This window comes from Cannabis sativa, chromosome 4, assembly GCF_029168945.1.
Source record: "Cannabis sativa cultivar Pink pepper isolate KNU-18-1 chromosome 4, ASM2916894v1, whole genome shotgun sequence".
NCBI classification, from domain to species: Eukaryota; Viridiplantae; Streptophyta; class Magnoliopsida; order Rosales; family Cannabaceae; genus Cannabis; species Cannabis sativa.
Genome location: NC_083604.1, coordinates 23766322 through 23789587, shown reverse-complemented (window position 1 = coordinate 23789587; position 23266 = coordinate 23766322).

Sequence of the window (23266 nt, the reverse complement as noted above, 5' to 3'; positions counted from 1 at the left end):
TTTTGAGTTATTTGAATTATTATATAGATGGTGAAGGCTAAGTCTAATCGGTTATAAATTAGGGTTTTAATCCGGAATATTATGTTAAGGTATTTATTGTGTTTCAATTGTCGTGACATAGGACCGGGATTGCCTAGCTTGTTTTTTTCACCCAGGTCGGCCATATTCTTGACTCCTGAATTAAGGTAAGAAAAGTGGTAAGCACCGTATGTGGTTAAAAATCGATGAATGAATGGAGGTGACCTTAATTATTATTATGATGTTGATTAAAGCTTATTAAGCCTAGGTTATTACCTAGGGTTGGAAACGGTTATTACCGTTATGAGTAATTACTCTTGAAACCGCGGTTAGGTTTCTTACTTATCGTTTGCTTTATCGGGCAACGATAGTGACATATTCAGCTCGTATGTAACGAGTGGTAAAAAGTGGTACTTTATTAAGTACCAGGAATGTGAGATGTTTAAGGGAATGCTTATTATTATCAAATAGTGAGTAAGAAAAATGGCATGAAATTAAGTTGATAATCATTTTTTTCTTTCAATTATTATTTTGATCACTTTCTTGCTGAGTCTCTGTGACTCACTGGTGCTTTATGGTGCAGGTAAAGGAAAGGCCAAAGTCGAGCAACCATGAGTTTATGGTCGTAGCAGCAATGTACATACCAGCCGTAGGCAGCCCAGTTTACAGGATGCTCTATTTTGATTGTATTTTGGAAAATATAAAGCTTATGTTGTAAAATACTTTGAAACCAGTTTGTAAATATTTTGAAAACAGGGGGACCCCATAAATCATGTTACTTATCTTTTGTTAAACAATTTAAAGGTTGAGTTTTAACTATCAAAAATTTAATTACCCACACTTTTAGTATAATTACATCTTATATAATTATTGGTATTTTAAATAAAGTGCACACACGTGGCGTCCCTGTTGGACAGGGCGTTACAACATGGTATCAGAGCGCCAAGGTTTTTAGATCCTGAAGACTGGTTTGATATGTACATTGGCTGCAAGGACCTGATCGACTCATGGTTTAGTAAGCTTTAAGTTAAAAGATAGTTTGTTAATTTTCTGATTACCTGATTATTTGAATTATGTTGATATCGGAATGTTGTGGGAAGAATTATAATATATGGAAATACTTATCAGTATTGTTATTACTTGGAATGTGATCGCAGGTGTATAGTTATGCACCCAAGGCGGACTGGTAGGGGTACCCGCGAGCTAGCTGGGCTCGGGGCTGCCGGTGAGGGTGAGAACCCTTTACCACCACCTAATTGGGAAGAGTTATATGCTGCTATGCAAGAAACTATTCGGCAGCAGGGTGAGCAAATCAGAGAATTAAGAGAGCAGCGAGCTCAGCCTGCTCTAAATCTTAATCCTGATCCTCCGGCACCTCTTGTAGTGCCACCGGATGCAGGGAATCGCTTGGAACCATTGTATGAGCGGTTCAGGAAGCAGAATCCGCCAGTGTTTGAGGGTGGTGCTGATCCACTCAAGGCGGAGCAATGGATGAGTATGATAACATCCATTTTTGATTTTATGCGAGTTGAAGATAATGCCCGGGTCAGGTGTGCTACCTATATGCTACGAGATGATGCTCGTATTTGGTGGGAGATTGTATCTCAGGGCCATGATCTGAATAATATGACCTGGGAAACTTTTCGGGCCTTATTTTTTGAGAAGTATTATAATGAGTCTATTAAGGCAGCAAAGGCAGAAGAGTTTATACGGTTAACTCAGGGTAGTATGACTGTGACAGAGTATGCTACTAAGTTTGATCGACTGGCAAAGTTTGCCTCAGATGAGGTGGCTACTGAAGCTGCTAGAAAAGCAAAGTTTATACGGGGGCTGGATGAACATATCGCCCGGGATGTGATTGTTGCTTCTAAACAACCGGGGGTTGCCCGAACTTATGCTCAGATAGTTGAGTTGGCTTTAGTTTCTGAGGGTGCAGAGGCTCAGATACGAAAGAAAAATATTGCCAGAAGAGATTCATGGAAGCAAACAGCAGGTGCTGGTTTGGGTAGGGGTACTGATTTTGGTGACCGCAGGAAAAGACCTAGTGAATCATCAATGGCAGGCCCAAACAAAAGATTCCAGGGTAACCAAGGTTTCCGTCGTAGTGGGAACGAAAACTGGCGGACTTTTCCTGAATGTCCGAGGTGTAAAAAGCATCACCTTTGCGAGTGTCAGGCTAGGGCCTGTTTCCACTGTGGAATGGTGGGTCACATGAAGAGAAATTGTCCACAATTGCTACGGCTAGAGCAAAAGAAGGATGATACACCCGCTCCTGCCCGAGTGTTTGCCCTGACTCAAGCTGAGGCTGATGCTGGTCCTTCTACTGTGACAGGTCAGCTTTCTGTTGCTGGTACTTTATTGACTGTGTTAATTGATTCTGGTGCGACGCATTCTTATATTTCAAGTAGAATAATTGAGAAGCTGAATAAACCTAGTGATGTGCTTTCTAGAGGTTTTGGAACCTTGTTGCCTACTGGGGAGTTGGTTATCTCCAGCAGGTGGGTTCGATCCCTTCCAGTGTTTGTGGAAGGAAGAGAGTTATCAGTTGATCTGATAGAATTAAATCTGAAGGATTTTGATGTTATTTTGGGGATGGATTGGCTTGCTAAATACAACGCCACCATTGATTGTAAAAGAAAGATGGTAACTTTTCAGCCTGAGGGCGAGGATCCCTTTGTATTTGTGGGTAAGATGCAAGGATCTCGGATTCCCTTAATTTCAGCCCTTAAGGCAAGGGATTTGTTGTGTGAGGGGTGCATTGGTTTCTTGGCAAGTGTGGTGGATATTTCCAGGGGACCACTAGCGGGACCGGAGCATGTCCCAGTGGTTCGAGAATTTCTGGATGTGTTCCCAGAAGAGTTACCAGGGTTGCCACCAAAACGTGAAATTGATTTTGAGATTGATTTAATACCGTGAGCCGAGCTCGTATCGAAAGCTCCCTGCTGTGATGGCACCTGCGGAGCTGAAAGAGTTAAAAGTTCAATTACAGGGGATGATGGATTTAAAATTTACTAGACCTAGTACTTCACCTTGGGGTGCAGCAGTTTTGTTTGTGAAAAAGAAAGATGGAACATTACGAATGTGTATAGATTATCGGGAGCTAAACAAATTAACAGTGAAGAACAAGTACCCTCTGCCAAGAATAGATGATTTATTTGATCAGTTGCAGGGTAAAACTGTCTTTTCTAAAATTGATCTTCGATCTGGTTATCACCAACTGAGGATTTGAGAGGAGGATATTCCCAAGACAAGCCTTTTCGGACCCTAAGATGGTCATTATGAATTCCTGGTAATGTCCTTCGGATTAACAAATGCCCCGGCAGCATTTATGGATTTGATGAACCGAGTGTTCAAAGATTTTCTGGATGATTTTGTTATTGTCTTTATCGATGATATTCTAATTTATTCAGACTCGGAAGAGACTCACGAAAGACATCTTCGAATGGTATTACAACGTCTCAGGGAGCATAAGTTGTATGCCAAGTTTAAGAAATGTGAATTCTGGTTACCTCAGGTGAGTTTCTTGGGGCATGTGGTGAGTAAAGATGGTATTTTAGTGGATCCAGTAAAGATTGAAGCAGTGCGTGACTGGCCTCGACCTAAGTCAGCAACTGAAGTTAGAAGTTTCGGGGTTAGCGGTATTATCGAAGATTTGTTGAGGGCTTTGCAAAGATTTCTACGCCTTTAAGCGAGTTGACCCGAAAGAATTGTAAGTTTGTTTGACCGACAAGTGTGAAGGTAGTTTCCAGGAATTGAAGCAAAGGTTGATTACCGCTCCTGTGCTAACCTTACCAAAAGGTGATGAAAAGTTTGTGATTTATTGTGATGCATCCAAACAAGGGTTAGGTTGTGTTCTTATGCAGTCAGGGAAAGTGATTGCTTATGCATCCAGGCAATTGAAGGAGTATGAACAACGATATCCTACCCATGATATTGAATTAGCAGCGGTTGTCTTTGCACTAAAAGTTTGGCGTCACTATCTATACGGTGAGAAGTGTGAAATTTATACAGATCACAAAAGCCTCAAGTACTTTTTCACTCAGAAGGATTTAAATATGAGGCAACGACGATGGTTAGAACTGGTCAAAGATTATGACTGCGAGATTCTCTACCACCCTGGTAATGCAAATGTGGTAGCGGATGCTCTAAGTCGGAAAGGACCAGGGCAAGTTTGTGAACTAAAGGAAATCTCAGCCAAGTTGGCTGAGGATATGACGAGAGCGGGAATTGAATTTGTAATTGGAAAACTTGCTAATATCACCATACAATCTAATCTATTGGAAAGAATTAGAGTAGCCCAACAAGGTGACCTTGAGCTACAGGGACATAAGGAGAAGTTAGAGGCTGGATTGGCAAGAGACTTTTCGTGCTTATCTGATGGGTTGTTGCGATACAAAAACAGAATACGTGTACTTAGGTTGATAAAGAAATCGTACAAGAGATTCTTGATGAATCTCATACTACACCGTACTCCATACACCCGGAACAACCAAGATGTATCATGATGTGAAAGCTTTATACCGGTGGCCGGTATGAAGAGGGATATTGTTGAATATGTGTCAAAATGCTTAACCTGTCAACAAATTAAAGCAGAACATCAAAGGCCGGCAGGTTTGCTTCAACCTCTAAAGATTCCTGAATGGAAATGGGAAGACATCACCATGGATTTTGTGGTAGGATTGCCCAGAACAGTAGGGTATTATGATTCTATTTGGGTGATAGTGGATCGATATACGAAGTCTGCTCACTTTCTCCCGGTGAGGACAACGTATACAGTGGATCAATATGCTGATTTGTATATCAAGGAGATAGTTCGACTTCATGGTGCCCCAAAGTCGATAGTTTCAGATAGAGATCCAAAATTTACATCCAAATTCTGGGAAAGTTTACAGCAAGCAATGGGTACTAAGTTGAAATTCAAGACGGCTTTTCATCCTCAAACCGATGGTCAATCCGAAAGGACTATCCGCATACTTGAGGATATGTTGAGGGCATGTGTAATGGACTTTGAAGGTTCTTGGAACAAGTACCTACCTCTGATTGAGTTTTCTTATAACAATAGTTATCAGAGTACCATTGGCATGGCTCCGTATGAGATGCTTTATGGAAGAAAATGTCGATCACCTATTCACTGGGATGAGGCTGGTGAACGTAGGTATCTTGGACCTGAAGCTGTCCAAAGAACGAGCGAGGCTATTGAAAAGATTCGAGCTCGTATGCTTGCTTCCCAAAGTAGACAGAAAAGCTACGCAGATCCAAAGCGTAGAGATGTTGAATTCCAAGTTGGGGATTTTGTTTTTCTTCGGGTGTCCCCAATGAAGGGAATTCGAAGGTTCGGGAAGAAGGGAAAGTTGAGTCCCAGATTTATTGGTCCATTTGAGATTCTTGAGAAAGTAGGTCAGGTAGCTTATCGGTTGGCTCTACCTCCTGCTTTATCTGGAGTTCATAACGTGTTTCATGTCTCGATGCTTCGGAAATATGTATCTGATACAACTCATATCTTAAGTTATGAAGACATTGAGCTTCAAACCGACCTGTCGTATGAAGAACAACCAGTACAGATCTTAGACAGGAAAGAAAAGGTGTTGCGAAACAAGACTATTCCACTAGTCAAAGTGTTGTGGCGGAACAGCAAAGTTGAAGAAGCGACTTGGGAATTAGAGTCGCAGATGCGGGAACTGTATCCCGAGCTTTTCAGGTAAATTTCGAGGACGAAATTCCTATAAGTGGGGGATAGTTGTAATATCCCAGAAAATAAATAATATTTAAATGGACATATTTTATTAAATATGTAATTTATTGAGAAATGAAGTAGGAGTATGATCTTACTTAGGTAATTGTTGAGAAATTAATTAATGAAATACGTTATTTTGGGCCCGGTAATTGTGGAAATTTAGCTATGTGGTTAGCAATGTCACGACATTAAATGAAAGAATTATTTTAAGAATATCCCGGATTAAGTTAGAATTTTATTAGAATGTCAGATTGGGGAATTAGTAAAATTACCAAAATGCCCCTAGGTTATAATTTTAGTTTAAGTTTTTTTTAAGGGTAAGTTAGTCATTTTTTTTTATGTTTGACTTTTGACCTTTGACTCCTAGTGGGCTGATTGTTAGTAAAAAAAAAAAAAAAAAAAAAGAGAGTGCAACCTTATTTAAGTTGCTTCCAAGGCAAGAAAGCAAAATAATCACACAACTTCAAGCTTCCTTCTCTTCTTCCTCTCTTGCCGATCTTTGAAGCAGCTGGAAACCAGGGGAAAACTCATTTCTTTTCTTCAATTTCTTGAGCTAATCCTAACCCTAGAAGCTAGCTAAGTGGAGGTATGATCCTTCTACTCTTCCCTTAATTGATTTCCTTGAGTTTAGTTAGGTTTTGGCAAGGTTTTCATTAAATCCTGAGCTGGGGTATAAACTGAGGTTAGGGTAGGTTCTTAGGGTTGATTTGAAACTTGTTTGAATGAAGATTGAGTGAGATTAAGGGCTGTTCAATTAAATAGATGTTGAAAGTGATGTTTAAATGCAAATTGTCAAGTGAGATGTTGATTTTGAGTTAAATGGTGAATTGTGATTAAATGATGTGTTGAATATGTTATATTTGGTATATTAAACTGTTCTGAAAGTGCAAATTAGGTCTGTTATGGTTTTGGTTCGAGCTGGGGGAGAAAAACCAGAAATTTTCTGGTCTGACAGCAACCGGTCGACCGGTTGGTTCTGCTATATCAGAACCGGTCGACCTAACATGACGGGGAAAAATTCTCGGGTTTTTCTCTGAACCGTGTTTAGCTCGGGGTTGAACCTAGTACCTGCCTTTGAATAATTTTGAGTTATTTGAATTATTATATAGATGGTGAAGGCTAAGTCTAATCGGTTATAAATTAGGGTTTTAATCCGGAATATTATGTTAAGGTATTTATTGTGTTTCAATTGTCGTGACATAGGACCGGGATTGCCTAGCTTGTTTTTTTCACCCAGGTCGGCCATATTCTTGACTCCTGAATTAAGGTAAGAAAAGTGGTAAGCACCGTATGTGGTTAAAAATCGATGAATGAATGGAGGTGACCTTAATTATTATTATGATGTTGATTAAAGCTTATTAAGCCTAGGTTATTACCTAGGGTTGGAAACGGTTATTACCGTTATGAGTAATTACTCTTGAAACCGCGGTTAGGTTTCTTACTTATCGTTTGCTTTATCGGGCAACGATAGTGACATATTCAGCTCGTATGTAACGAGTGGTAAAAAGTGGTACTTTATTAAGTACCAGGAATGTGAGATGTTTAAGGGAATGCTTATTATTATCAAATAGTGAGTAAGCATAATGGCATGAGATTAAGTTGATAATCATTTTTTTCTTTCAATTATTATTTTGATCACTTTCTTGCTGAGTCTCTGTGACTCACTGGTGCTTTATGGTGCAGGTAAAGGAAAGGCCAAAGTCGAGCAACCATGAGTTTATGGTTGAAGCAGCAATGTACATACCAGCCGTAGGCAGCCCAGTTTACAGGATGCTCTATTTTGATTGTATTTTGGAAAATATAAAGCTTATGTTGTAAAATACTTTGAAACCAGTTTGTAAATATTTTGAAAACAGGGGGACCCCATAAATCATGTTACTTATCTTTTGTTAAACAATTTAAATGTTGAGTTTTAACTATCAAAAATTTAATTACCCACACTTTTAGTATAATTACATCTTATATAATTATTGGTATTTTAAATAAAGTGCACACACGTGGCGTCCCTGTTGGACAGGGCGTTACAAAGCACTTACCAGTGATGGAGTTCTTGTACAATAACAGTTATCAAAGTACAATAGGAATGGCTCCCTATGAATTGTTATATGGAAGAATGTGTAAATCTCTCATTCACTTAGATGAGACAGGGGAGAAGAAATACTTAGGTCCAGAATCAGTACAACGGACTAATGAAGCAATCGAGAAGATTAAAGCCAGAATGCTTACCTCTCAGAGCAGGCAAAAGAGTTATACAGATCTGAAATGCAGGAATGTAGAGTTTCAAGTAGGAGATCTTGTGTTCCTACGGGTGTCTCCAATGAAGGGGATCAAATATTTTGGGAAAAGAGGAAAATTATGCCCTAGGTTTACAGACCTTTTAAGATTCTCGAAAAGGTTAGACAAGTGGCATATCGTTTAGCTTTGCCTCCAATTCTTTCAGCAGTTCACAACGTATTCCATGTTTCTATGCTACCAAAATACGTTTCAGACCCTGCTCATGTACTAAGTTATAAAAATCTTGAGCTGCAACCAAACATATCATACGAAGAACAGCCATTTCAAATCCTAGACAGAAAGGATAAGATCCTGCGAAACAAGACCGTAGCTTTGGTCAAAGTACTCAGGAGAAATAGCAAGGTAGAGAAAGCTATTGGAAATATTTTACAAGGATCTAGATTTACTACCATGTATGTTTCATTAACATCCTAATATGAATTCTAAAACAATGAAAATAAACACATATAAAGTTTAGAAAACCTTACATTGGGTGCAGCGGAATATAATGACTCCTTCCGTTCAGATCTCTAGCCCTTGATTCCTTTCTGTAGCAGAACATAATCAAGATCTCAACCTGGATCTTTTTCTCTCCTTCCTTTGATGCTGATTCTCCTTCTTGTTGTTTGGAATCTCCTACAGTCTTACACACTATGATTGAGATACCACTTGATGTGTGTGGGCACTCACTCATTCACTCAAGGTTCGAAATTGAAGAGGAAAAGAAGAGAAGTGGTTTCGGCTATAGAGAAAAGAATAGGAGGCTCAAATTTCATCTGACAAAGTTAACAAAGTTAAGTGTGAATGTGAGCCATCACTATCTATTTATAAGTAACCACCTAGGTTTAAGTTAGAATTATTTGGCATTAAAATAATGAAAAAATAAATGATAAAAGCCTACAATAGTGGCCGGCTTGGGCTTTGGATAATGGGCCTCACTTATGCAATTTTGCTGTTTTATCATTTCTGCATCTCATTTTCTCAAAAACGCCGATTTTCAAATTCAACCATTTAAATGCCAATTCTAATTATTTAATAACTAAAAATTAATTATTAAATAATATTATAATTTAATATATTTATTAATTAGACATATATAGTCTCTTAATTAATAAATAAACCTAGAATCTCTTTTCGTTACAATTTCTCCCTTGCTTAGTGAAAATTCACAAAGTAGACATAGTCTAACTTTTAGAATTATAATTGATTAATCAAAATCAATTAACTGAGTCTTACAAGCAGTATGGTCTTAACTAGTATGGGGACCATGAGCCTATATAAAACGAGCTTCCAATAAGTCGAACCAAATTTACCAAGTAAATTCCCTAACTTATTAATTCCTTATTGAATCCACATTTAGAACTTGGAATTGCACTCTCAGTTATATAGAACGCTCTATATGTTCCACGATATAGATATGCTATTAATTATCCATTGTTATAATCCTAATTTGATCAATGACCCTCTAATAGATGATCTACATTGAATAGGCACTAAATTACCGTTACACCTTCAATGTATTTTATCCTTAAAACACTTAGCTCCGTATAAATGATATTTCAGCGAAGTGAAATGAGATCTCCACCATTTATCTCTGTTTAGCCAAGCTCGAAGGATATCATCGTTTCACTTCTAAATTCCTATAGAAGTTATAGACTCCATATTTATGTTAGCGCTCCCACTCAATTATACTATCATGTTCCCAAAATGTACGTATCACCCTGACTGTTCAAAAGTAGGCTTAACTAACAAATCAAAGAACATGTATAATACTCTTGAGATCGAACCTAACCATATCAGGATTAAGATCATTTGATCTAGGATCAATGGGTGATATTGAATTGAATAGACATTACGGTAAATTTTAATATATCTAATCAAAGTTCAATATCGGTCCCTTCCGATGTATACTCCATACATCCGATACTGGTAAACTTTGCCAATGTCCTGGAAGGACATAACACTTATCCAAGGTGTAAGAATACTTATCGCTGATTATCATGTCAGTCTACATCCAGTGAACTGACAAATCAGGGAATAAACTTTCGAACATATAATTAAGATTATATTCCACTGTGTTGACAACACTATAATCATTAACAAATTCATATGTTCTGGACTTAAATAGAATTCATACATTATATATATAATCATGAAATAAATCATATGAACCATGCAACATAAAATGTTATTTCTGATCTTTATTAATTAGTAAATCTGATTATATTGAAATGAGTTTTATTTAGGGCATAAAACCCAACAGAAGCCACATAAGAGTTAGAGTCCGACATGAGGGCTCAATATCCAGAGTTGTTTAGGTTAGGTTTTGGGGAAGAAATTCTTTTAGGGGGGGGGGATAATTGTAAAGATCGCTTAACTTCAATTTGAAACTTAACAAATAATTAGGGTTTAATTATGAAACTTGCGTATTAGTTATGAATTATCAGTTTACAGAGATTTATTTGAATTCAGAATGCCTTTTATTTGTTATATATGGAATTTCACAATTTTGCATGTTTTATGCTCAATAACATTGGAACGCGGTGTTTGGCTATTAGAATCACATCTTAGTATTTTAGTATAGCAGAGCAATATAGTTGGCCATTGGGAATGCTAGGATAAGTTGAGATTTTAGAATTGACAAAAATACCCCTAATTGATTTTATGACCTTTTAGTTATGGGAAGGGCGAAATGGTCAATTTGCTTAAATGACTTTTTGTCATTTAGTAGTTTGTAATTAAGTTTAATATTATGAATTTATTTTACATTAGGTTGATATTTTTTAATAAAACCTTTTTATTTTACAAAAAAAAATAGAAAACTCATAAAAAAGAAGAACTCTCTCTCTCTCTCTCTCTCTCTCTCTCTCTCTCTCTCTCTCTCTCTCTCTCTCTCTCTCTCTCTCTCTCTCTCTCTCTCTCTCTCTCTCTCTCTCTCTCTCAAAATCCCTAGGCAGCTAGGGTTTTGATGTTTTCTCTTCATCAATTCAAGTATTTCACAGCAAGGATTAAGTGATCTCACGCTCTAGGTAAGTTCTTGGCTTCAGCCTCTTTTGTTTCTTAAACTATAAGTAAGAGTTCGTTTTGCATGATTTGTGTTTTTGAGTTCTGTAACTGCTTCTGTTAGTTAGTTTTGTTTTCTGAGTTTGAATTATGTTTAGATATGTTGATTTGTGCTGGTTTTATGGGCTGTTGTTAGGTTTGAACAAGCTTTGAGTTTTAGAACTCAAGCTTGGCTCTTTAATGGTGATTTTTGTTTTAGAGCATGCTATGTTATTCTATTACTTGGGATATGTCTATTGGGGTATAATATGCAGGTATGGAAGGTTTGGTATGGATTGGATTCGAATTGGTTAGGTTTTCAAATTGTTTGGGTTTTCTGGTGTAAATCGATTAACCGGATCTGCTGCTGGGTTCCCCAAAAATTTCGTGTTGTTGATTCGTCTTAGTTTCAGAGCTTTGGTTGGTTATATTTGAATAATAAAGATTACATTGAAATGGAGTTTTATTTAAGGCATAAAACCCATCATGCTTCACTTAGGGCTAGGTTATATGAGATTGGACTTAAAATATAGACTTGAGCTGAAGTCTAACTCTAGGGCTGAATTCTACATGGGCTTTAGAGTTAGATTTATGCCACTTTATTTCATTTAAATGAAACAATGTGTCCTTTTCTATTTTACCACTTATCTCTTCTAATTATTTAAATACCAATTTTATTTTCATAATTATAAGTAGTTATCAAATAAAATACAATTTAAATATATTTATTAATTAGACCCACTAAGTGTACTAATTAACAAATAAACCCCTATTTTTCTTTTCTTCTCAAAATTGCCTAAACATGGTAAAAATTATCAAATAAGACATATTCTATTTTCAAATTCTAATAAATTTATTAAATAAATTAGTTGAGTCTACAAGATGATATTGTTCCAAAAAATATAGGCACCATGGGCCTATATAACCAAGCTCCTAATAACTAGATTCGAAATTTACTAAGCAAATTTCCTAACTTATTAATTCCTTCTGACTCCACTATAGATTCGGAATTGCACTCATGATTACATACAATGCTCTCAATACCAAATATAGACACTATGAATTATGCATTGTTTCAATCTAAATAATCAAAGATCCTCTATATATTATTTACATCGATTACGTACAAATTTTCTGTTTTACTCTTCAATGTATTTTATCCTTAAAACCCTTAGCTTCTTATAAATAATATTTCATTAAACTAATATACTGAAATAAGAGGTCATCCATTTATATCTGTTAAGCCAAGCTCTACGAAAATCATCATTTCAATTCTAAACAGTTATAAAAGCTATAGATTCGATATTTGTGATTAGCGCTCCCACTCAATTGCATAACCATGTTCTCAAGATATAAGTATTTTGGGCAATCCATTTATTCAGCTTTAACGAACAAGTGAAAAAAATACATGTACTACATTTAAGCCATAACTTAACTATTGACCTTAAAATGTGGCCAACCGACAGCAAGGTCATATTAATCTGATGTTTGCAACGCGTTACACAATTAGAACTAGAAAGTAAAAGAACCTAAGGATTTTTATATAGGTTCGACCCTGTTATCCACGTTTCCAGAATGGGACAGGTGGATTCCATGTAAACATTCCACACCCATCAATGGGACCCTCATCAATGGTAAAGTTGGCCAATCCCACCCAGAAATGTTCTTCTCAACAAAAGGAATCATACTATTTCTACTACAACCAATATAAAATTTCTTAAACTAATACATGTTGAATTATTATTTTAGGATTTTCATATTTTGAATGTTAGATTATAATATTTATAATCAACATATATGATTAGTGCTGACTTGAAATTTAGCCAACTGACGATGAAGCCTTATAATTGTTGATGATCACCACGTGTAAACAGGAATAATAAATAGTAAAAATAACACACGAATTTATAGAGGCTCCCCTTGATGAATGAGTAATGACCTACTCCCCTTTTAGTTGAATTCACTCTTGAGAGAATACCACGCAGATCACAGGTTAAAACCTTGTAATTTCTAGTTATGGCTCTCTTATGTATTACAATTGTGAGAACAATATGTTACAGATCCATTATTTGTGAGATCTTGTGAAGAACTTAAGTAAAAAATTGACTTAGTGTCTAGGAAGCATAAATGGCGTATGGAACTTAGAGAAAGAGAGAACTATAGGCGTGTGGAAGGGAGTCTAGATCTATACTTTATATATAGTGTAGGACTTACAAGATATTTTTATTCAAAAAGGAAGAGATATTCCTTTAAAATATGGATATTAACATCTTTTTATATTTTATTTAAAATACACAAAAAAGTATAATTAAATCCCTAAAATATAAGACCAATATCTTGAGAGAATATCCCTATCTTCATGGGCTGTTGGGTCTCTCCCGTAAATGTAGGTCAGCTTGAGAATCTTTTAGAAGGTTGTTGTGGACCCTACAATTTGTTCAGCCTACTTGACGCTGTCTGCCCGTGTTGGTTGGCCACCCTTATTCTTAGGGCCTAGCCGACGTGTGATGTTTCATTGGCTGGCCAGTTATGGTCTGGCTAGGGTTCCATGGCTTGTCATTTTCTTCTTGTTGGATCCTGCTTAACAGACTTAAAATCTTGATAATTGGTGAACTGCACAAGGTAACCCTGTCCAGTTATTTATAGAATGTATTCCACGTGGTTTCAGTTTTGACTATGTGGACATGCCACATTAGGTGGAAAAAATTGGGATAACAATTAGTAAATTAAAATTCTAGTAAAATAAGTTCCAACAAGCGGTGATATCGATTAATGTTCAATGAATTATTTCAAGTGAAAATCTTACAAATGTATTCACAAAATGATTACCATCATTAACATTTGAGAAGACGACACATAAGATCAAAGTTCGTCGATTAGGAGATCTCCATGAATGCCAAAATGAGAGATGTTTAATACACACTGCACTATTTTTCCCTTGACCAAGTTTTTATCCTACTAGGTTTTCTGGGCATGTTATTAATGAGATAGTTATTATGGATATCTAAGGGTGAGTATTATAAATAATATATATATATGGATCTTCAAATATTTTAATCAATTTTTTATTGTAATTATAATTATTTTTTTTTAGTTTCTTATTATATGTTTCACATTTTTGTATAAATAAATAATCACTTCATTGAAATAAAGTATTTCACTTTCAATATCTCTCTTCATCTTCATTTTCTTCTGTTACTCTTTATTTTAAATTACTTTATAACAAAAATAATATTTTTATCAAAATTTGATAAATATACTCTTAATGAGAACAAATCATAAAAATTAAATACATTATATTAAAATATCCACATGTATATAATGCGTATATGTATTAAATATCAAATCCAAATAATTTCTAAAAAAAGATTATACCACAAATTTTCATTAACTAATATACGACAGTAAATGAGATTATACTACAAATTTTAATTAATTAATATTCGGCAGCCGCATTGAGTATCTTATGCTAGAATGTACGGGGTCTGAGGAACCCTAGTGCAATAAATGCATTGTGGACTATTGTGCGCAAGTATTCCCCAAGCTTGGTCAACCTGTCGCAGACTAAGCTTTGTGGTAATTGGGAAGAAGGTATTCCAAGACATATCAATTTTTCTTATAGCTTTCGTGTTTATTGTGTGGGAGTAGTGGTGGACTCTTATGGATATGAAATAGCAATTGGGATGTTACTGTTAAAAGCTACTCTACTGAACATATTGATGCTCTTGTACAATGTCCAAGGAGTTAGTTGTGGAAATTCATGGGATTTTATGGCAACCCAAAAAACTCACCTCCAAAAAGAGTCTTTGTTACTTTTTCGTCATATAAATGAATTTTTTAATCTACCATGGATTTGTGGGGGTATTTCAATGAGATTTTATCTATGCATGTACAAAAGAGTGGGACAGACAGCGATGTTATGGGAATGACTGAGTTTCATTAAGTTCTTGATGCCTGTATGCTAGATGACTTGGGGTACCAATGGCCAAGTTTCACTTGGATGAATAAAAGGCAAGGTATTTCACATCAAGAATAGTTAGATCGTTTTGTGTGCAATCAAGCTTGGTCTGAGCTGTGTCCTTCAGTTCAAGTGTGCCATGGTGACTTTCTTATTCTGACCATCACCCTACAGTCATTAAACTTGAGAATGTTTTTCTACTGAGTCATGGGCAAGTTAAAAGGACAATTCCATTTTGAACCTCATTGGCTTAAGAAGATGAATGTTGATCCATTGTGTTTGAGGCTTGGAAAAGATGAACGCTAGATGTAGCCGACTCTTTGGGACTTTGCGAATCTCTTGAACATTGTGAAAATTGCCTATGAACTTTGAATAAGCAAAGATTTTGATTGTCATCGAAGCAAGTAATTGAAACTCAAAAGGAGATAGATAAACTTTTGAATGCTAATGCTCTCAATGTGCGAATGGATAAGGTGAAAACTAGACATGGCAAAAAGATCCATTCATTCGAATTGGGTCAGTGATCCGATCCGACGGATCATTACTGATCCGAAACATTCAGATAGTTATTGGATCTTGGATAAGACCCACCCGCCCCGCTTAATTTTTTTACGGATCGGATCTGACCCAATCCGTTTTAAATATATATTTTTTTTTAAAAAAAAACATTTTTACTTTTTAAGATATTTTTATAAAAAAAAAATTGAATCTACCCTAAAATAAATCCCAATTTCACCAAATCTCATTTTCTTCTCCTCATTTTCCCGAGAAAATCCAAACAGCCAACAACCTCCACTCCGATGAATTTAATGAATCTGAAAAGGAGAAATTCAAACGATTTCCCTGGCTTTAGTGTTTCAAGTTCGGCCACTCCGATGTCCGCTATCTCAAGGTGAAGGAGTCGGACTCGTCTAGTCGTCACCGTCATTCAGTTTGGTGTCTTCCCCTTCTGGTACTCTCTCTCTCTCTATATATATATATATATAGAGATGTGTGTGTGTGTGTGTGTGTTGGGAAATTGAATAAAACTAAGCAAAATGTTAGAGTTTTTAGCTGACTAAGTATTTTTCACATGATTATTTGGTGCTTTCGACATCATTATCACAATAAACCCGGTGAGCTTCCTCAAAAATGTTGTACACTGGCTAACTCAGTGTCCAAGGCCGGCGCAACTCAACCCCATTTTGATCCTCTTCCCTGGCTCACTACCCAAATGCTTGGGCCACTCTTTCTTGCTCCCATTTGGTAGATATAGATAAGCCCCGCCAAATTTCTCACCATTGTTCTGTTTCTCTAAAGCCCAGGTGACATTTTTTATTCCCATCTATACTTTTGATGCCATTCTAAGAATTATGTTTGATTAATTATTGTTTCTTGCTTATTTTTAACACTGGGGGTTTATGGTTGCTGTAACTTTTATTGTTTTTTTTATGCATTTGGGATAATTAGTTGGGTCGTAGCTTTATGGAGTTTTAGGGGTTTAATCTTCGTGTTTGGAAAAATTTTGTGGATAGAGTTCGGTGCTTAGTTGGATAGTACACTGTATCATATGCAATATATGCACCATCAATGAAAACCAATGCTTGGATCAAAGGGCTGATTTTTCACAAGTTTCTAAAGCCATTTATAATAGTTTATATGTGAATATATTTGATGAGGACTCTAAATTAGTCCCTTAGCAATTAGGCTCTATGAGAAGTTCTGTTACTGTTAGTTCACATTCTGATTTGATATTTAAAATTTCTAAACCATGGATTAAGTGAAAGCTTGAGCTTTTTTCACTCTCTTGATGTTTTCTGGTTCTGCTTTGTTAAAGTAAATAAAATACTAAAGAGTTCCATTCAAAAGAATACTAAAGAGTGACAACAAATATTTTTGATTGAGTTTGCCCATATAGTGTAGTGTATAACTATTGCAAATTCTCATATTTTTCTGTTTACAAGTGAGAATTTATCAAACTGTGTTAACTGAGTTTCATGGTTTCATGGGATTACTTTGACTTAGTTTATATCGAAAAAAGAAACCTTTGTCCTTCATCTGACTTGGGTCCCTAAACTTGTTAATAAGGTATTAGTCAATGTGATTAAATGGCAGGATTGAGTCTTATTTGTTTTGTTTCTCTCCACAAAAAAAAATGAATCAAAGGGTATCTAAGCTAGTTAGGTTTGATATGGGATGAAGGAGCCAATTCAATGGTAGATTGGTTTTGTATATAAATTATTGAAGAACCCGCTTTAGTTTTGGATTTTTATGGACGCTGGAATTTTTTTTTTATCTGAAAATAATTGCTTTGCTATTTATGGTGTTGAATTTTAAAGGTTTTTCCACTTTGTCCAGACTGAGAGTGAAGTTGAGGTATAAGATCTGCTTGATAATCTTGGACTTAGAGATAAGAAACAATTTGTAAGTTTTCTTAGAATTATTAAAGGAATACACTATAACCTTTCTTATAGAAGAGTTTGAATATCTTATATATTCATCCACAGTGAAGTAAGTTCTGAGAAAATTTGTGTGCTGCGGTGATATAAGAATGAGAGCTTGTGTATTGTTTTATTGATTATAGTTGAAATTAACAAATGGTTATGGATAATAAAATAGGGGAAATGTTGTCCAATTTTTTATAGATATATTTTGTCTGCATTAGTTTTTATATAATTGAGAATATGATGTTAAATGTAGGTTATATGTCTGGCCAAATAAATTCTAGTTTTGGGGGTGCTGAATTTGTTACATCAGAAGAAGTAGAGTCTAGTGATAGAATAGATGAAACTCAGAGTGGAGAGACAACAAATAAGAAAAAGAGAAGATCTCCTGCATGGGATTACTTTACTTTGCAAACGATTGACAATGTATTGAAAGCAGTGTGCAATCACTGCGGGAGGCACATGGCGGCAGGAAAAAATAAGGGGACTAAGCATTTAAACCAGTGATGAAAGAACAACGTGCAAATGCCATTGCAAGTCTTGTAGTCACCTACAATCTTGATCAAGAACTAGGAAGAAAAAAGTTAGCTCATATGATTATTCTACATGAGTACCTTTTATCGATGGTTGAACACAGTAGATTTATAGATTTTGCAAACACGATTTCTCCTATGTTTCAATTGATGTCAAGGAATACAATAAGGTCTAACATTATGAAGATACATAAGCTTGAGAAGGAAAAATGTGGAGATATTTTGAAGAAAAATAAAAGTAGAATAGCTTTAACCACCGATATGTGGACTGCCAATCATCAAAAGAGAGGATATATGGCTATTACAGCTCATTTTATAGACGATGCTTGGACCTTGCATAGTCGTATTATAAGCTTTAAGTATGTACCATGCCCACATGACGCTCCAGCACTTACAGAGGCACTAAGTTCTTCAATGTCTGAATGGAGAATTAAAGATAAGGTTAGTACGGTGACACTTGATAATGCATCCACTAATGATGCAATGATTCCACTTTTGAAGCAAAAATTTGATCCTAGCTGCTTTATTTTGAATGGAGAGCTGCTTCACATGCGTTGTTGTGCGCATATTTTGAATATAATTGTTAGAGGTGGTTTGTCTGTTATCGGTGATAGCATTGATAAGATTTGAGATAGTGTCGCTTATTGGTCAGGCACACCAAAACGGTATGAGAAATTTAAGGAGAATGCTCGTCACCTTGGAATGACATGTACTAAAAAGTTATCTCTTGATTATGTTACAAGATGGAATTCAACATACTTAATGATAAAGACAGCTTTATTGTACAAAACAGTATTTGAGCGAGCAAAGCTTTGTGATCCAAAGTATAAATGTTTCCCATCAGAAGATGATTGGATTAGAGCTCAAAATTATGTGAAAGGCTAGAAGTTTTTCATGAGGTGACAGAGTTATTTTCCGGTACCAAGTACCTACTGCCAATCTATTCTTCCCGAAGATGTGTAAAATTAAAAGGAAAATTGAAGAAGGAATGTCATCAAATGAGTTATTTATGAAGGATATGTCAACTCAAATGATGTTTAAGTTCTAAAAGTATTGGGAACAGATTCATAGGATTATGACTATTGCATTGGTTTTGGATCCTAGATACAAGTTTTTGTTGCTCCAATTTTATTTTCCTCAACTCTATGGAGATGATAAATGGGAGGTTGAAATTAGAAAGGTGCGTAGGCTTTGTGATGATCTATTCAATGAGTACAAATCTAAATGTCCTACTTTAAGTGAAAACAATTCACTTGTGGAAGGGTCATCATCTTCTTCAACACAAGATCATCTATCTAACTATGACTTATATGTTAGAGCTTCATCTGGTGCAATGGATGAAAAGTCAGAGTTGGATCTCTATTTAGATTACCAAGTGTTACCCAGGACTGATGAATTCTTTGATATATGCAACTATTGGAAGATAACAGGATCTAAATATCCTGTGTTGAACATGATTGCCAGAGACATATTTGCTGTGCCGGTTAGCACTGTTGCTTCAGAGTCCTCATTCAGTACTGGTGGTAGACACGTGAGTCCACATCGAGTAAGACTTCATCCTACTACTTTGGAGGCTTTGGTCTGTACTCAAAGTTGGTTGGCAATTGACAAACAAGGTATAATTATTTATTTCTTATTATATAAGTTTATACATTAATTAATAGTTGCGTTATTATATTATTTTAATAATTTTTTTAGAGGCACAAAAACTAAACTAATTACCGTAAATGATCAAGATAATGATGTAGATTCGAATATGGTAATTGTTTTCATTTTTAAAATTTATAAATTAAATTATACTTTTATTATTAACATATTTATTTTTTTGCAGGAGCCGTACACAGTAAATCTTGAAGACTAGAAGAACAACATATAAAAAGTTTATAGTTAATTTCATGTATATTTAGAGGAGATTTATTTCATGTAATCATCATACTACATTATTATTGATGATTATATTAGTGGAATTTCTAAAATTTGGTAAATTTTTTAATTTTTCAATAGTAAAATTACATTTTTATGTGATAAGAATTTGATATATTTTTTTTTATTGATTCTGACAAATAAAATAAAAATATATAAGAAAACAAATGATGCATTATTAGTTCTTAAACAAATAAATTTTGGAAAAAAGAAATTATAAATTTAGATATAAAATAAATTTTGTTTAAAAAAAAAAAAAATCGGGCCGGATCAGATCCGATCCGTATAAGGCGGGTCGGATCAGATCCGATCTGAGTATCTGATCCAGCGGGGAGGGGCGGGGCAGATCCGTACATGATCTGGATCAGGTCGGATCAGAGTCGGATCAGATCCGACCGCCCCATTGACATTCCTAGTGAAAACTATAGAACTTAAATTGGATGATCTTATGAATAGAGAGGATCATTATTGGAAACAGAGATCGAGGTCGGAGTGGATGACTGTAAGTGATAGAAACACAAAATACTTTCATAATAGAGCATCGTTGAGGAAGAACAAAAATGCTATTACTGAGATTATGATAGAAACTAGCCAAAATTCGTGTCTTGAGCAAGAGATTTTTGGTGAAGTGGGGCGGTATTTTATGGATATTTTTCAAACAACCAACCCGACAAATGAGCAAATCTAGTGTGGTATAGATGGTATTAATTCACGTATTTTGGTGGCTGATAATGAGCGTCTTAAGGCACCATTCACTCAAGAGGATATTTACAAGGCTATTAAGGCCATTGGCACCACTAAAGCTCTAGGACTAGACGAATATCATGCTTTATTTTTTTTTAGAGATTTTGGGATGTTGTGGGCGAAAGGGTCAACCAAGTATGCCTTGCAATCTTAAATGACGGTGCTTTGGTGCAATAGTTTAATAAGTCAAACATGGTGGTGATACCAAAACTACAAAAGCCATGATTGGTTAAAGAGTATCAACTTATTACTTTGTGTAATGTAATGTATATAATTATTGCAAAAGCTTTATCACTGAGGATGAAAAGTGTTCTTGGCCCCCTTATGTAATCATTCTAGAGTGCATTTGTCCCAGGACACTCAATACATGACAACATTATGGTTAGTATTAAGCTACTTCATTAATTGTTTAAAATAAATAACGATAGAAGAGGATTAATGGCACTCAAGCTTGAAATGAGTATAGCATGTGACTGGGTGGAATTGAGGTTCTTGGCCAGTATGATGTAGCAATTTGGTCTTGCTAAGGGTTGAATTAGGGTTATCATGGATTGTGTGACAACACTGGAGTATACTTTTTTAACCAATGGTCATCCTAAAGGTCAAGTGATTTCGACAAGAGGGTCACGGAAGGAATGTCCTTTATCTCTTTATTTATTACTCTTCTATGTAGAATCATTGTCCTTGTTGTTCTCTCGTGTAGAAGCCAGATCTAAATTGATAAGGTTTAGGTGTTCTAGGTCGGGACCACGGGTTACTCACTTATTTTTGTAGACAATAGCCTTATGTTTGGTAGAGATAATGGAGGTGATGCTGAAACTATAAAGCATATCCTTCTAACTTATGAAGCTGGATCTGGTCAGAAGATAAACTCTCAGATGTTTGCTATCACTTTTAGTTAGAATGGGCAACAGGTGGATCGAGATGGGGTTCTGAGAGTATTGGGATTGACATCAGTGGCAACTCATGATAAGTACTTTGGCTTGCCTACGGTGATTGGTAAAAATAAAGAGTGGGCATTTGAGGGGATTTGTGATAAGGTTAGGAAGCGTGTTAGAGGGTGGAGAGGGAGTTTCTTCTTAGCTGGTGGGGGAGAGGTACTTATCAAATCTATTCTTCATGCTATTCCAACTTATATGACTGTGTCTTTAAGCTCCGGGTACAACTTATGAAAAATTAAAGTCTATTGTCTAAAAATTCTGGTGGGGTTCATATGGTGATCAAAGGAAGATTCCTTGGGTGAAATAAGAAAAGGTGTGCCAACCTAGGTGATGGGTGGGCTAGGATTTCAAGACTTTCGACTTTTTAATCAAGCTCTATTTTTTAAACAAGTGTGGGGATTATTTCTATACCTAAATTCCTTGCATGCTCAAATTTTGAAACATAAATATTTTCAAATTTGCTCTATCTTAGAGGCCACTGAAAAGGATAGTTCATCTCATCTTTGGTCGAATTGATTTGGGGAATGGATTTTCTTAAATACAATCTTAGAGATCCATTGATGATAGAATGCAAGTTTGGGAATTCAAGGACCCATGGCTCCCACGTCCAACATCTTTTCAACCAATCTCTAGGAGGATTAATGATGATTGTCAGATAAGAAAATTTATCCTTCCGTCTAGTGCTTTGGATGTGGTGAAGCTTCAACATATTTTTTTGCCAATAGATGTGCACATAATTCTGTCTACTCTATTAGCAAGGCGAGAGACAGAAGATGGATGGTGTTGGCACTATGATCGAGATGGGGTTTATAATGTTAAAAGTGGCTACTCATTGACATGGTTGCTCTAGGATGAGGAGGGAGTCCGAAAATCATCCAGGCTAATTTTTTGGTGGAATGGAATATGGAATCTTGCTATGCCACCAAAGGTAAAAGTTTTTGTTTGGCGTATGTTCTATTTGGCATTACCAGTAGCAACACAACTTATCTCCCATAAATTTTAGGTACTTCTTTGTTGTTCACGAAGCGGAGAAGAACTTGAAACTCCTAATTATCATGCTTTTTTTTCTTGCTTTGGTTTGATTCAAATGTGGCATTGGTTGGGGGTGTGGTTAGTGCTCCGTCGATGTGTACATGGACCAATACAGGAAATTCTATTATTTCTCTTTGACAGGCTATCTCGTGAGACTTTTGAATTGATGATCACAACCCTTTGGTGGCTTTAGTGTTATTGAAACTTAGTATATTATTTGGTAACAAGCAGTCGAGATTAAATGTTGTCCAAGATTTAACCCATAATCACCTGTCGGAGTTTAAGAAGTATGGTCGATGGTGTCATGACCCGAGCCCTAGGCTGTGGCAGATATGTAATATCCATAACTTGGGTGGTCAAAGGTCACACTTTGACCCTCGTAGGAAGATAAAGCTTATAAATGATCCTTTTATTTATATTACAAAATACTGATTTAAAAGTAATGGATTAACTCCTATATTAATAAGAAAATATTAGTAACAAAATCAGGACCACTCATCAGTATAAAAGAACAATAATATTCCCACAGTTATGTAATCACCAAATAGATAGATTAAATAAGTCAATAAAATACCAAAATAATACCTAGCATCCATCATTTCTCATTTCTAACTAGTACATAGCTAATTTAAGTCATCCAGACC